The following is a 16,435-nucleotide window of genomic DNA, read 5'->3' as shown; positions in this document are numbered from 1 at the left end:
TGCAACTATGGTTTCTGACCATAGTATTTGTGTTGACCAACAATGTATGAGGCACTTATTCCATTTTGTCATTCCATTTGCTTTGAGATTTTCAAAATGCCGATGATTAAAATGTTTGGTCACCGTACACTCGGAGGTGGCGTAAGTGAGCCTGGTAAGATAGCACAAATATCAATCTCTTGTGCATCGGACTTGGTCTCACTTACGCCATCCCTGAATGTTAATATTTTTGTTGACCAACAATGTATGAGGCATTTATTCCATTTCTCTTGTGCATCGGACTTGTTGGTCTCACTTTTTTCCATTTTCATCATAGTAGGAACTGGATGAAGACCCCGATGCAAGCGAGCCTGGTGGGTAGAGATGAGGGAGCAAAGGAGGAACCGGATGAAGACTACTTTGTATCTCGAAATTGTGAATTTTGTATGAATTAAGAGTTGTATGCAAAACATTTGACACTTGCCACTATATATGTATCTCGATCGGGCTCTAAGTAATGTGATGATGATGTCTATGTTATATCCGTGCAATGTACATGATATTTATATTATATCTGAATGTTGCTTGTATATAACCCGTATATTGCTGTCTATAACCGCATGTGTATAGCAGAGCAGCACAAAATCGTGTATAATACAAGCAAATTTTGTGGCGCACCGAAAACCAATTCTGTGGCGCACGCTTTTCTGTGGCGCACCTAAGAACACGTGCGCCACAGAAACCTTAATTATGTGGCGCATGGGCCGGTGCGCCACAGAAACCTTATTTTTGTGGCAAAGTTTCTGTGGCGCACCTCCCATGCGCCACAGAATCCATTTTTGGTGAGCCACTGATGAGGCTTTTCCTACTAGTGCCTGTAGATCGCCCTCGCCAACACCAAACGCCATCAATTCCCCACTAAATCGGCTTACCTCACCAAGATGCAAGGTTTTGCCGGCGATCTTGCTGTTGCTGGACGTGTTCTCCTCGACAAGGAACTCGTCTCCTACATCCTGGTCGGCCTCGGATCCGGCTATGACGCCCTGGTGGCAGCACTAGGCGTGCTCACCACACCGCTGTCCATGGGCACTCTGTACTCACAGATCCAAAGCTTTGATCAGCGCCAAGAGATGCATTATGGTGGCTCCCATGGCGACATTGAATCTTCTGCCAATGCTGCCTCTCGCCAGCGCCGTCCCCGCTCCAACAATAGCCAGTACTATGGCCGCCCGCATGGTGACCGCGGTGACCGCGGTGTTTTATTCATATTAAAAGTATCCATAATTTATTATGTTCCATGCTAGTTTTATGACAATACCTACATGTTTTATTCATACTTTATATCATTTTTATGCATTTTCCGGGACTAACCTATTAACCAGATGCCGAAGCGCTAGTTCCTGTTTTCTGCTGCTTTTGGTTTCAGAAATTCTACACAGGAAATATTCTCGGAATTGGACCCCACGAAGACATAAGTCAATATTTTGCCGAGACGAACCCAGAGAGCCAGAGAAGGGCCAAAGGGGGCCAAGGGGCCCCCACACCATACCTGGGCGCGGGCCCACCCCTGGCCGCGCCACCAGGTGGGGAGGGCACCCTGGGGCCCCTCCGAGGCCGCCCTTCCGCCTATATATTCTCCCAGATGCGAAAACCCTAAAGATATTAGTCATATTCCACGAAAAGTTACGTAGCCGCCGCCATCGTGAAGCCAAGTTCGGGGACAGAAGTCTCTGTTCCGGCACGCCGCCGGGATGGGGAAGTGCCCCCGGAATCCATCTCCATCGACTCCATCGCCATCTTCATTGCCGTTGATGTCTCCCATGATGACGAGGGAGTAGTTCTCCCCCGAGGCTGAGGGCTCTACCGGTATCTATGTGGTTCATCTCTCTCTCCCACGGTGTGATCTTTATGTGATCATGAGCTTTGTAATCTAGTTGAATATGTAGATGTTACTCTTGTCTATTATGCACTCTAGAGGTTACTTTAATATGAACTCCGGATTCACTCTCCACGATGTGATGGTGACAGTGCGCGCATCCTGTGTGATTCCTTTATGAAGTTGTGGAGCTTGTTTACTCCGGTTTGAGGTGTGCTTTTGCAGCCCTACACAATGAATGGTGTTTGTTATCCAACAAGAGAGTGTTTGAGAGTAGCATTTATTTATTCAATTATGTGATCATTGTTGAGAGTGTCCACTAGTGAAAGTATGATCCCTAGGCCTTGTTTCTAAGCATTGAAACACCGTTTCCAACAAGTTCTGCTACATGTTCGCTTGCTGCCATTTTTATTTCAGATTGCAATTACTACTTATAATCATCCATATTACTTGTATTTCACTATCTCTTCGCCGAACTAGTGCACCTATACATCTGACAAGTGTATTAGGTGTGTTGGGGACACAATAGACTTCTTGTATCTTAATTGCAGGGTTGTTTGAGAGGGATATCTTTGACCTCTATATCCCTGAGTTCGATAAACCTTGGGTGATTCACTTAAAGGAAACTTGCTGCTGTTCTACAAACTTCTGCTATTTTCGGGAATAAAATCGTGCGTAGACATCAAGCTATTTTCGGGCGCCGTTGCCGGGGAGGTAAGGTAAAAGGTATTCACATCCTCCAACTACTAAGCTATTTCCTAGCACTGTTGTCGGTGTGTGAGTGCTCGAAGCTATTTCCTTTAGATTCTGCAATTGCATATTTTTGTTTCTTGTTTTTATTTTTCACTGGTTAGGCATAATGGAAAACAACAACAAAATTAGTGAGCTTTTTAATCTTTTTCCTGAGCTAAGACATGAATTGTTTGATGCGAAAATTAAAGAACCTATGGAACCTTATTTGCATGCTAGTAGCAATGTTATTAGTATGAACGCAATTACCGCTAATGCTATGGAAAAGTCTAAGCTTGGGGAAGCTAGTTTTTATGATCTTTTTAGCTTCCCAGCTTTAGGGGAGAAAATTTGCTCTGATAATACTTTATCTCCCATATGCGATAACTCTAATGATGCTTGTGATATTTTAAATCCACCTACTGAAAGTATTCCTTTCAAGATACCTATGAAAATTGTTAAACTTGCTATGAACAATTGCTATTTTGGAGATGGGATTGTCCATCCTAGTGATCATTTACTCTTTATAGATGAATTATGCGAGTTGTTCGAGAGTGCAGGTATTTCAAAGGACCAAGCTAAGAGGAAGCTATTATGTATATCTCTGAAGGGCAGAGCTGCGGAATGGTATAAGATGCTGAAGAATGGTCGATCTATTGGTTGGGAGGAAATTGTACCTCTCTTTTATTCTAAATTTTATCCTCCCCGTGAAGTGCATGTTGATAGGAATTACATTTATAACTTTTATCCTCGTGATGGAGAGAGTATTTCCCAAGCATGGGGGAGATTGAAGTCACTAATGCTCAAATGTCCCATTCATGAGCTCCCCCGTAATGTTATTATTAATAATTTTAATGCAAGGCTTTCAGGACACCACAAGGACTATCTAGATGCCTGTTTGGAGGGATCTTTCACAAGCAAGGAGGTTGAAGCTAGATGGGATCTTCTTGAAAGAATTCAAAGCAATACTGAAGATTGGGAGAATGACAAAGGTAAAGAATCAGGTATAAACTACGAGTATGATTGCATTAAGTCTTTCGTTCAAACTGCTGATTTTCAAGAGCTTAGTGCTAAATATGGTCTTGATCCTCAAATTATGGTCGATTGCTATAGAGCCTTTGCTTCTCATATTAATGTTCCTAAAGAAAATTGGTGCATGTATCATGAACCTTTTAAATACACTTGCATGGAAAATGAAATTGTTGTTAATGATTGCAATAAACATGCCCAAACTTCTGAAAATACTATTTCTTATAAGAATGTTAATTTTTGTGGAATGCATAGACCTTGTGGAACTAATCAAATCGAAGATGAATATTGTATCCATCATAGGAATGAAAAAACTAGAATGTGGTTCAAGGCTCTAAAAGATCTTGGTGAAAAAGTTTGTGACCTCCATCCTTTTATTTGTGAACTTTGCTATGAAGTGGGTCATTTTAATTTTCAATGGTCTGGTCATGATGATAGTATTTTCGAATTTAATGAGTACTTCAAGTCTATATTGTGATAACATGATCACTTCTAATCAGCATGATGAACTTACTTTATTTTTGGGGTGTGAAGAGTTATCAAGAAATTAAAATTTCTTTGTTAGATATGAGTGATCTTGATATGAATAGTGTGTTGCATGGATGTTATCTCTATTGTGTTAATAATTGCCATGCCAACACCTACATACAAAGTGTTATAAAGGATGGGACTTTACCAAAATATGACAGGACTAATATGTGTTTTGTTCTTATTAATGAAAGAGAGGTATCCTCCCAAGTTTCTTCTATTGTTTCTAATAATAAACCAGGTTATGTGGAGAAGCTTCCTTTCAAGCCTCTCCCTCCTAAAGGGGAAAAGAAGAAGAAGAAGAAGGGAACGAAGAAGAAGAAGAAGAGGGGGAATAAAAAGAAAGAGGTAACGGCATATCCCCGCGTGTATGAGATAACGATAGGTAACCGTAAGTATGTTGCTCCTAATGATTATTATGATAATGAATCTGAGTACAATGATCTTCCTATGCCCTTTACCTATATTAGTGATCATGATTTGGAAGAGCACACTACTTTTGATACTGAAAATCTCTTTGGTACCGATTATGAAAGTAATGATGTTAGCACTATCCATGTTCCCTCAAACGATGATACTCGAAAGCTCTAAGCTTGGGGATGTTGTGCTTGAAGATCCTATATTTGAGACCTTTACTTTTAGTGAAAATGATGATATTATATCTTCGGGTTTAGATAATCGTTATAGAGATGGCTATGACACAGGTTATAATTATCCTTATGAAACTTGTCATAGTTATGATGGGATTGCCAAAAACCATTCCCTTAGTATGTAACTTGTTTACCATGTTCAAATTCTTGATAATGATCCTGCTCCAATTACTATTAATGAGAAGAGTTTTTCTTATGCCAAAAATAATGATGCTTTTATGCATATGAACCATGATAAGAATGTTTTAAGTGATGGTTATATTGTGGATTTCATCAATGATGCTACTGAAAGTTATTATGAGAGAGGGAAACATGGTTATATGCATCTTAATAATATAAAGTTTCCCCTCTTTATGTTGAAAATCTTGAAGTTGAGCTTGTCTTGTCTTCCTATGCTTATTGCATTATGCTTACATGACTTGTTTATTTACAAGATTCCTTTTCATAGGAAGTGGGTTAGACTTAAAAGTGTTTCTTATTTGCTTTTGATGCTCTCTTTTGCTTCAACTCTTATTTCTTGCGAGAGCATCATTAAAATTACCGAGCCCATCTTAATGGCTATAAAGAAAGCACTTCTTGGAAGATAACCCATGTTTTTATTTTGCTACTGTTTTGTTGTGTCTTGGAAGTTGTTACTACTGTAGCAACCTCTCCTTATCATGTTTATTTCGTTTTTGTGCCAAGTAAAGTCTTTGATAGAAAGTTGATACTAGATTTGGATTTCTGCGCAGGAACAGATTTTTTAGCTATCACGAATTTGAGTTGTTCTCTCTGTAGAAAAATCTTAAAATCTTGAAAAAATTCATGAGTAATCCTCAGATATGTACGCAACTTTCATTCAACTGGAGCTTTTCCATCTGAGCATGTTAATGCCTCGAAAAAATTCATCTTTACGGACTGTTCTGTTTTGACAGATTCTGCCTTTTATTTTGCATTGCCTCTTTTACTGTGTTTGAGTGGGTTTTTTTTTTTGCTCCATTAAATTTCAGTAACCTTTGGTAATGTCCAGAAGTGTTGGGAATGATTATGTCCTTGCTGAACATGTGAATTTTTTATTATGCACTAACCCCCTAATGAGATTGCTTTAAGTTTGGTGTGAAGGAAGTTTTCAAGGATCAAGAGAGGAGGATGATATAATATGATCAAGAAGAGTGACAAGTCTAAGCATAATGCAATAACCCTCTAATGAGTTTGTTGATTATGCACTAACCCTCTAATGAGTTTGTTTTGAGTTTGGTGTGGAGGAAGTTTTCAAGGGTACAATATGATCAAGAAGAGTTAAAAGTCTAAGCTTGGGGATGCCCCCGTGGTTCATCCCTGCATATTTCGAGAAGACTCAAGCGTCTAAGCTTGGGGATGTCCAAGGCATCCCCTTCTTCATCAACAACTTATCAGGTCACCTCTAGTGAAACTATATTTTAATTCCGTCACATCTTATGTGCTTTACTTGGAGCGTCTGTGTGCTTTTATTTTCGTTTTGTTATCTTAGTTCTCTGAATAAATCGGATCCTAGCATGCTTATGTGGGAGAGAGACACGCTCCGCTTTTTCATTTGAACACTTGTGTTCTTCGTTTTATTTTTCATGTTCATGGCAAAAGCTAAAAGCCGCTGCACTTATTGCTATTTGGTTGGAAACAGGAAATGCTTCATGTGGTAATTGGTATATTGTCTTGAATAATTTGATACTTGGCAATTGTTTTGAGCTCTCAAGTAGATCATGTTTAAGCTCTTGCATCATGTAGTTCAAAACCTATTAGTGGAGAACTACCGTAGAGCTTGTTGAAATTTGGTTTGCATGATTGGTCTCTCTAAGGTCTAGATATTTTCTGGTAAAAGTGTTTGAGCAACAAGGAAGACAAGTGTAGAGTCTTATAATGCTTGCAATATGTTCTTATGTAAGTTTTGCTGTACCGGTTTATACTTGTGTTTGCTTCAAACAACCTTGCTAGCCAAAGCCTTGTACTGAGAGGGAATGCTTCTCGTGCATCCAAAACCTTGAGCCAAAACCTATGCCATTTTTGTCCACCATAACTACCTACTATGTGGTATTTTTCTGCCATTCCAAGTAAATACTTCATGTGCTACCTTTAAACAATTCAAAACTTTATTACTCCTTATTTGTGTCAATGTTTTATAGCTCATGAGGAAGTATGTGGTGTTTTATCTTTCAATCTTGTTGGGCAGACTTTCACCAATGGACTAGTGGCACATCCGCTTATCCAATAATTTTGCAAAAAGAGCTGGCAACGGGGTTCCCAGCCCCAATTAATTAACTTTCATTAATAATTCTCTTCACATGTTTTGCCCTGATTTATCAGTAAGCAACTTAATTTTGCAAATAAACACTCCTCCATGGTATGTGAAATGTTGGAAGGCACATGAGGATTCGGTTAGCCATGGCTTGTGAAAGAAAAGGTTGGGAGGAGTGTCATCCATAAATAAAACTAAAGTACATGTGTAAACAAAAGAGAAGAGGGATGATCTACCTTGCTGGTAGAGATAACGTCCTTCATGGGAGCCGCTCTTTGAAAGTCTGTTTGACAAGGGGGTTAGAGTGCCCACTACTACCATTCGTTGACAACAACAAACACCTCTCAAAACTTTACTTTTATGCTCTCTTTATGATTTCAAAACTTGAAAAGCTCTAGCACATGATTTAATTCCTGCTTCCCTCTGCGAAGGGTCTTTCTTTTACTTTATGTTGAGTCAGTTTACCTACTTCCTTCTATCTTAGAAGCAAACACTTGTGTCAACTGTGTGCATTGATTTTTACATGCTTGCTTATTGCACTCATCATATTACTTTGTGTTGACAATTATCCATGAGATATACATGTTGAAAGTTGAAAGCAATTGCTGAAACTTAAATCTTCCTTTGTGTTGCTTCAAAACCTTTTATTAAGAATCTATTGTTTTATGAGTTAACTCTTATGCAAGACTTTTTGATGCTTGTCTTGAAAGTACTATTCATGAAAAGTCTTTGCTATATGATTCAGTTGTTTAGTCATTATCTTTTCGTTAGCAAACTATAGACCATTGCTTTGAATCACTTCATTCATCTCATATGCTTTACAATAGTATTGATCAAGATTATGTTGGTAGCATGTCACTTCAGAAATTATTCTTTTTATCGTTACCTACTCGAGGGCGAGTAGGAACTAAGCTTGGGGATGCTTGATACGTCTCCAACGTATCCATAATTTCTTATGTTCCATGCTAGTTTTATGACAATACCTACATGTTTTATTCATACTTTATATCATTTTTATGCATTTTCCGGGACTAACCTATTAACAAGATGCCGAAGCGCCAGTTCCGGTTTTCTGCTGTTTTTGGTTTCAGAAATTCTACACAGGAAATATTCTCGGAATTGGACCCCATGAAGACAGAAGTCAATATTTTGCCGAGACGGACCCAGAGAGTCAGAGAAGGGCCAGAGGGGGGCCAAGGGGCCCCCACACCATACCTGGGCGCGGGCCCACCCCTGGCCGCGCCACCAGGTGGGGAGGGCACCCTGGGGCCCCTCCGAGGCCGCCCTTCCGCCTATATATTCTCCCAGATGCGAAAACCCTAAAGATATCAGTCATATTCCACGAAAAGTTACGTAGCCGCCTGTTATCACCAGATTTTAACCAAGTCCGGAGATGGGCCGTGATTAAATGGGTTTAGAGAATATGCACGTGAAATATTTCTGAATCGGCCTCGTACGAGAATTTGGGCTAGACTGCCCGTGTATTTCTATATTATGGTAGATTACGTTTTATGTTTAGAATTAAGAGATAGAGTTTAGTCGTACACAGCTAGGTTTATTCCCAAGATAGAAAGTCCACGGACTATAAATATGTACCTAGGGTTATTGAGAAGGAAGACGATCACGTTCACAACAAACCAATCTAGGCGCATCGCCACCCCTTGTTTCGAGGGTTTCTTCCGGGTAAGCAACATGCTGCCTGGATCGCATCTTGCGATCTAGGCAGTATCAGTTTATTCGTTGTTGGTGTTGCTCGTACTGAAGCCTTTTTGATGGCGAGCAACACCATTATCATAGATGTTTTGGGGCTGACGTCGATACTTTCATGATATGCTTGCTTAGCTACGCTGCCCCTCAATATCTAGCTGCCCTTACACCTATCTTGGGTGTAAGGGCAGCACATTGCTTGTTCTTTATTTAGTAGATCTGATCTGTTATAGTTGTTCCTTGTTCTCCAAGGATTAGTTTGATATCCGCATGGTTAGGCCTTGCAAACGGGTTGAACGATCCCGGTAGTGCGTAGGGTATGGCTTGCTGATCCTAGAGGGATTGTTCCGGAATCGACTTCGTGTTGGTTTTTAGGCCTCTTTAGGACTAGTTTTCCATCATCTTACGTATCCGCTAGGCTCAACTACGTGTAGGATGTTCCGGTTATGCGGTGAAAACCCTAGACTGTCGTAGATTGGTTTAACTTGATATTGATGAAGCAGGATCCCCATGTTATCGTAAATCCAACGTGAACCATGGAGTAATCGGCTCTTTGAGCCGATTCACAGGGTAACCTGGGAGCCGATCAGGCTCGCATTTAATGTTTACGTGTCTACCATGCAGGAAACTAATCGAAGCAATCCATCACCTTCCTGACCAGCTATAGGTCAGGTGGCACGCCCTTGCATTAGCCAGGACGTGTGCCAGAGCATTGCGGGCCATCGCCCGAGGGACCAGGGCCCTCCAGCAGTCCTGGGAGCCTCCCGGCTCTCCGTGTTGCTCGTCGGTGCTCGCCGGTGGGTTTTGGCAGGCAACACATTCTGGCACGCCCGGTGGGACATTCTACAACAACTACGTCGACATCTGCAGCAACTACGTCGACATCTGCAGCAGCTATGTCAAAATCTGCAGCTGAGATGGCGGACGAACCAGTCACGTACGAAGATCTGCCTGAGGAGCACAAGAAGAAATATGATGAGATTAAAGCCGTCTTCGAATCCGATCTCATCGGCTCTTTTGCGAAGACACGTTCACGTGGCATCAGATGGAAAGGGTTCTCACCTGAAGGCGCTCTCGACGAAGTAGATCTCTCTACCCCTTCAGAGGAACGCACCGTAGCTCGCGCCGGAAGTCAATTACATGGTGGCTCATTCGATACACCGTCATTCCGAGAGCCCGGTGAACTCTTTCGAGCGCATTGCGGTTCGCGTGGTCCAGGAAATCATGAAGCATCAGTACTCTCCGTCAGGACCTGCGTTAGGGACGCACCAGGGAGAAATACCGTTCCAGACTAGACCGCCGCTGCCATTCGCGTTTGCAGCTCCAGACCCGCAGGGTTCACCGGCCTACGTCGTCTACAAGGTGGGAGGCGATCCTGGCGATTGCCAATTCCTCTATGAGCCACCTAAAGAGATCCCACATGGATATGTGTGCACATACGTGCCGGACTGCAATAGCTTGGCGCGCACGAACAAGATTGCACCAGCAGGGATTTCTGGAGCAGACGCCGATAAACAGGCTTGGCTAGCTAAATATGCCACCGGAACGAGTCATGAAAGCTCGGCCCCTGCAGCTCATACCGTGGAGCAAATCAGTACAATCTTGAGAGACCAGTTCGGCATCCTGCCAAAGAGGAAAACAATCGGCTATTCCAAGCCGTACCCCGACGAGTACGATTTGATCCCACTACCACCCAAGTATCGGCTCCCGAGTTCTCAAAGTTCAATGGATCAGAAGGGTCTAGCTCGATCGAGCACGTGAGCCGATATTTGGCACAGTTGGGCATGATTTCAGCATCAGATCCGCTACGTGTGAGGTTTTTCGCGCAATCTCTCACAGGATCGGCTTTTGGGTGGTACACCTCGTTGCCACCAAACTCAGTCCGGACGTGGAAGCAACTGGAAGAGCAGTTTCATGTTCAATATCACTCAGAAGCTACCGAGGCTGGCATTGCCGATCTGGCACAGGTACGGCAAAGACGCGGAGAAACGGTGTCGGAGTACATCCAGCGTTTCGGGACTGTTAAGAACCGATGTTATTCGGCGCGTCTAAATGAGAAGGAAGCAGTCGAGCTGGCAGTGTTGGGCCTCGCAGCGCCGATCAAGGATCTGGCTTTCCAAGTGGAGTACAGTTCGCTGACGCACATGGTCCAGAAGTTAACATTGTATGAATAGCGCCACCCAGAACTGTACCAAGACAAGTTCAAGCGTCCGATAGGCCTGGTCGAGACAGAAGAAGTTGAGGATTCTCCAGGAGACCAGGAAGTGGCCGTGGCTGAATGGACTCGGGGGGGCAGTTCCCGTGTCCCGCAAATGGGTGAAACCACAAGGGCCTCCAAAGGGGTTTGACTTCGATGTAAGCAAGGCTGAGCAGATATTCGATTTATTGCTCAAGGAAAAACAGCTGAAGTTACCCGAAGGCCATAAAATCCCTACGGCGCAAGAGATGAACGGGAGACCGTACTGCAAGTGGCATCACTCGTTCACCCATATCACCAATGACTGCAAAGAGTTACGTCGGCAGATCCAAACGGCGATAGAACAAGGCCGTTTGATCCTCGGCCAATTTGCCATGAAAGTGGACACACACCCGTTTCCTGGCGTCAACGTGGTGGAACTCAATCACTCCGCGAGGCATCAGCCAGGTTTCTCGTTTGATGTTAACATGGCAGGGCCTGTATACCACCATGGCAAGGATAAGGAAGAAAGCAGCCACTCCCGTGGCAAGGAAAAGGAGGAAGCCGGCCGACGCGACCGGCCCCGATATGATGACCGACGGTACCTCACCGAGGAACAAGTGAGAAGCGTGCGATATCAACGACCACTCTCCGCGCATCTCCTTAACAAATATGAGCGTCAGTACGACCGATGTCGGCGCTACGACAGAGATGACGAAAGATATCATCGGTCTGACGTAGACAATGGAAGATATCGTCGGTATAACAGAGACGACGAAGGATATGAGCACCGCGCTAAAGGGAAATCAAGGGAGCAGGAAGACATGGATAGACACTGGGACTGTCCTTTCTTTAAGCATTGCTGGGATTCAGGAATGAGCCGATTGCCTACAATCGACAACTGCCCGGAGTGTAGACAGCAGAAGAAGGACGCAGGAGAAGTTTCAGTTTTCAAGCGTCTAGGGCCTCTCCCATCCCAGAACAGACGAGCTGAGTCATCTCAAGAGGAAGACTTTGAGGAGTCAGAAGATGAAGAAGAAGATAGATATCACCGGCCAAGGTGGTGTCCTGATGGACTCAGCCACTCCCAAAAGCGTAGGGTTCAGCGGCTACGTAGCTTGGAGCAAGCCGAGGCGTAATACCTGCACACGTTGAGGAAAGCGCGGCCCGATCTGGCCGTGAAAATTCAGCAAACTTTGGACGAGGAGGGTCGTCCACAGAAGAAAGAATGGCGCCCCAAGCAAGTAAAAGCCGATGCCAGTGCATCGGCTGGCACAAACATGGTGTTCATACTTCCATCAGAGTTTCATGCTCCAGGAACCGAAGAAGTGCTGATAGCACAGTTTGACTGCGGTCCACGGCCAGTTATCTTCGAAAAGCCACGAGAGAAGGGCTACAAACATATGAAGGCCCTGTACCTAAAAGGTTATATCAATGGGCAGCCTGTCGGCAAGATGTTGGTTGACACGGGAGCGGCAGTCAACATCATGCCATACTCCATGCTACGACATTTGGGACGCTCTAGCGCAGATCTGATCAAAACCAACGTCACACTAAACGACTTCAACGGCCAAACATCAGAGACGCAAGGCGTTCTGAACGTGGATCTAACCGTAGGCCGAAAAACCATCCCTACATCATTCTTCATCGTCGACAGCAAAAGCACATATGCTGTCCTGCTAGGAAGGGACTGGATTCACGCCAACTGCTGCATTCCATCTACAATGCACCAGTGCCTGATACAATGGGATGGAGATGAAGTGGAAGTCGTGCATGCAGACGACTCGATCGAGGTCTCAATAGCCGGCATGAATATTTGGGACGCGGAAGACCAAGAGCCGCTCTCTGGAGTCAGTTTGGATGGCTTTGATCGCATCGAAGTTACAAAAAACGGGGTGAGGCTGGTCTTATCCACCGGCCTGATAGAGTAGCAAGAGCAACATCGATCGACGTACGTGGCAAGGCCGATCCCTGCGATCGGCCCCAAAAAATAGGAAGCGATGATCTCACCTCAAGCATGTCACGTAGCCGTAGTAGGGAGACTCCCTCCTGTAGGGGAGCACAAATAAGTTGTAAACCTTCATTGAGCAATACAATCAAAAAGGAGGCCGATTCCAGCAATCGGCCAAAATTATCCTCACCATACGTTCGCCTCGTGTTCAAGCATCGATCTAGCAGGCGACGGAAAGTTAGGGTATGGGTTTACATCGGCCGATGAGCTAGAAGAGATTGACATTGGTCCTGGGGATAAGCCACGACCAACATTTATCAGCAAAAAGTTAGATCCGCATCTGAGGAGCCTGATGATAGCTTGGTTGAAAGAACACCAAGGCGAACGATCTCACACAGATGGCGTCAGGCTACAAGGACGTAGCAGGTGGAGCCGAGGTTCAGGTACAGTTCCTGGAATCGGATAACTGGAGAGCCGATATCTTCAATTACTTGAAAGATTCGGCTCGGGGGCACCTAATATGGGATAACGGACAATGAAATATGGGGCCGATGAACGAAATCGGCCAGTAAAAAAAATATACAAAAATCGACAATAGAGGTACAAGCTCAATTGAGCAGTTATCAGGTTACATAGAGAGGCTCTACTGAAGGAATGCCTCAAGGGCATGGAGGGCGTCAGCACGAACACGATCCACCTCGGCGATCTCGGCCTCATCATCTTCGTCCTTGCCCGTCACCGGCCGCTTGTTCAGGGCACGTATTTCGGCCGCATCGGTCTTCGGTCCAGCTTTGAGGCCTTCCGCTTCCTCGTGGGAGTGGGCAATAAGAGCTTCCTTATCTTGGATGAGCTGTTTGGTTGCCCGGACCCTCTCTTCAAGGTCCTCCAACTCCTTTCGCAAGGTCTCAAGTTCGGTAGTGCCGACGAGAGGTGTCGCTTTGGCGTCCAAAGCTGCCTTTTTCTCATTAAGCCGCCGACATTTGTCCGCAATATCGGCTTTCAACGGAAGCTGGGCGTGGCGTAGGTTGATTCTCCGACGAGCCAATTTCACCCTTGACCCGTAGGCGACGCAGTCACAACCGGCCGAGTTTCACCCGCAACGTTACCGGGAGGTGAGGCTGGATGTCTTCAAGAATGCTCTTCACTTCTTCGGGGTCTTCAACCAATGTCTCAATTGAGGAGGAGAGCAGGGCCTTGAGATGTTTGAGTTGACCATGTGTAGCGCTGGGTCCTGACTCCTCACTTGCTTTAGAAGTAGCTGGTTCGATGGATTCAGGGTCGAACGTTAGCAAGCTTGAGAGGTCATAACCCTGACAAACAACAAGAACAACATCAGTATACAGCGAAAGAGAAGGGTAGAGCTAAGGGAAGGGAGTGTACCTCTCCTAAGACTAGAGGAACAGCCGATGAAGAGGTGATCGGCTCTTGTGTTTCTGTTGTGGGCTTGGCCAAGTTGGCAACCTTGTCAGCTACACTTTTGGAAGTTGCTAGGTCCAGGGTGGCGGATGGCATCAGTACCTCCTCGACTTCCCCACTAGAGGTGTCATCGATCCGCAAAGGAAGTGGTTAGCCGATGAGAACAGTAATGGGTTAGCATGAAATATGAGCCAAGGAGAGTATGGAGGGTAATTACATTTGAAATCTCCTGGTTTAATGAAGAGGTTTGCGGTTCCTTGCGAGCTCTCTTGATGCATCGGCTCTTTGTGCGTAGACCGCCCTGCCCTGCTTTGATTGGAGCTTGGGAAGCAGCAGGTTCAGGAGCTGACCTTTTCTTGGAAGCCGACGGTGGCAAGTCTGGCTGGCTCTGCGTGGTGGTTTTCCCAGAGTTTCCCGAACTCGAGTCCCTTCGACCGGATCGTGTCTCCTCGCCGGAGTTTTCTTCAGTAGAGGCCTCGTAAAAGAAATACAAGCATGTTGCGTAAGCCTAGAAGGATAGATGAAATCAGCCAAGGCATGGATCAGCCTTACGTGCAAACTTTCTTGAGCTGGAGTAGCGCTTTGGCGCTTCAAGGTCTTCCCTGGCAGCTACTTTCCTCATCGCTGTTCTCGCCTTGACCGAGGCTCGGGGGCAGCTGGCCCGAAGATACTCGCTCTTGGAAGCCGATTTTGGCATCATCGGCTGGCTTCGCATCACAACCTTTTTCAAGGGTGGTGAGTTTTTGCGAAGAGGACCACCGGAGCTGGTGGGAGGAATCTGAAGGGGGAGCCGTCATCATGTACAGGTTCTGGACCGTCTTGTTGCTGCAAGGAGACAGAGCAAGGTTGTAAAAGAAAAGAAATCATTGTAAGCCACTTCAAGATAATTCGTGAGTAGTGGTACCTGTTCTGCAGGGATATCATATTCAGCATCAAGTTGTTTCAGCAATGGTCCCAGAGCTCTCCGGAAGGCATGAGTCTTCCACATTGACCACCAGGTCTCAAAACCATCGGTTGATGAGGTAAAAGAGAGGTTGTGAGGAACTCGGGATGGCTAGAGCATCAAAGAAAGAGTAACACCTCTGACCGGTGAGGACATCGGGCAGCTCAGCTCTACTCTCTGTCAAGTGGTGGAGGAAGAAATGGGGAGATACCTGCCCAAGACCAAGCTACCGGGCTGCTACGACCGGCTGATAAGACTCATAACCAGGTTTGATGATCCTGTTTGAGGTGCTCATGCCAACTGGAAGGAGGGACGGATCATGATGGAATACAATTGCCGGGTGCTGGCGTCATCGGCAAAGCTGTCTAGCCTGAAGGAAACTGGATTTTCAAAATTTTCACACTCCGTATAAGGAAAGAAGAGAGGATTGTCCAGGCCTTGGTAGAAAATTCTGAACCACTCCAATGCTTCCTTGAGGGTCAGTTTAGTACCTGGAAGGCTATATAGAGCTTGGCCGTAGCTAGTGCACCGGATTGGCTTCCCGTTAGTATCTGGAAAGGTGCAAGTGGCCAAAGGTGGAAAGTTTGGGACATGGTTCTGGAAATACAGCTGAGCCCATAGCTGAATAAACCACCAGGGACCTCCTGTTTTGACTGTCTTTTGGGAAAATAGTTTGACAGACATTAGTTGGAGATATCGATAGACCTCTCCAAGGAACAGTTTGCCAATGCCAAGCTGGGTGCCTCTGGCAAGTTCATAGGCCAAGGAAAGGTAATTCTTGGTTGGAGCAAGTGAAGGGCCACAGAATATGAAGTGTTCCAACTAGAAATTCAGGATGGCCGTGTGTTCTTTCTCTGTTACAGGGCCTTTGTTTTTCATGTGGCGTCGAAGATAAGCACCCCAGTTTGTGCACTCTGTTTTGGAAGAGAGTGTGAAAGGGACCTTGGCGAGCATAAAAGCGAGAGGGGCTTGGGGATGCAATGTCTAGACCAGTGATCATGGCCACGTCTAGTAGGGTTGGTGTCATGGGGCCATGGCCAAACATGAAGCAATTCAAAGCATCGGACCAAAAGTAGCCGATGGTTTTCGAAGGTTTTCATGTTTCTCAAGGGGAGACGGTGATAAAGCTAAAGCATCGGCTATTCTTGTGGTTTCCCGTGTGGCTTGGTGAGTTTTGGATATTCTATTGTACCATGAAAC

The sequence above is a fragment of the Lolium rigidum genome, chromosome 3 (assembly GCF_022539505.1).
Source record: "Lolium rigidum isolate FL_2022 chromosome 3, APGP_CSIRO_Lrig_0.1, whole genome shotgun sequence".
Lineage (NCBI taxonomy): Eukaryota > Viridiplantae > Streptophyta > Magnoliopsida > Poales > Poaceae > Lolium > Lolium rigidum.
The sequence above is the reverse complement of the archived record's forward strand: the minus strand, read 5'-3'. Positions refer to the sequence as shown.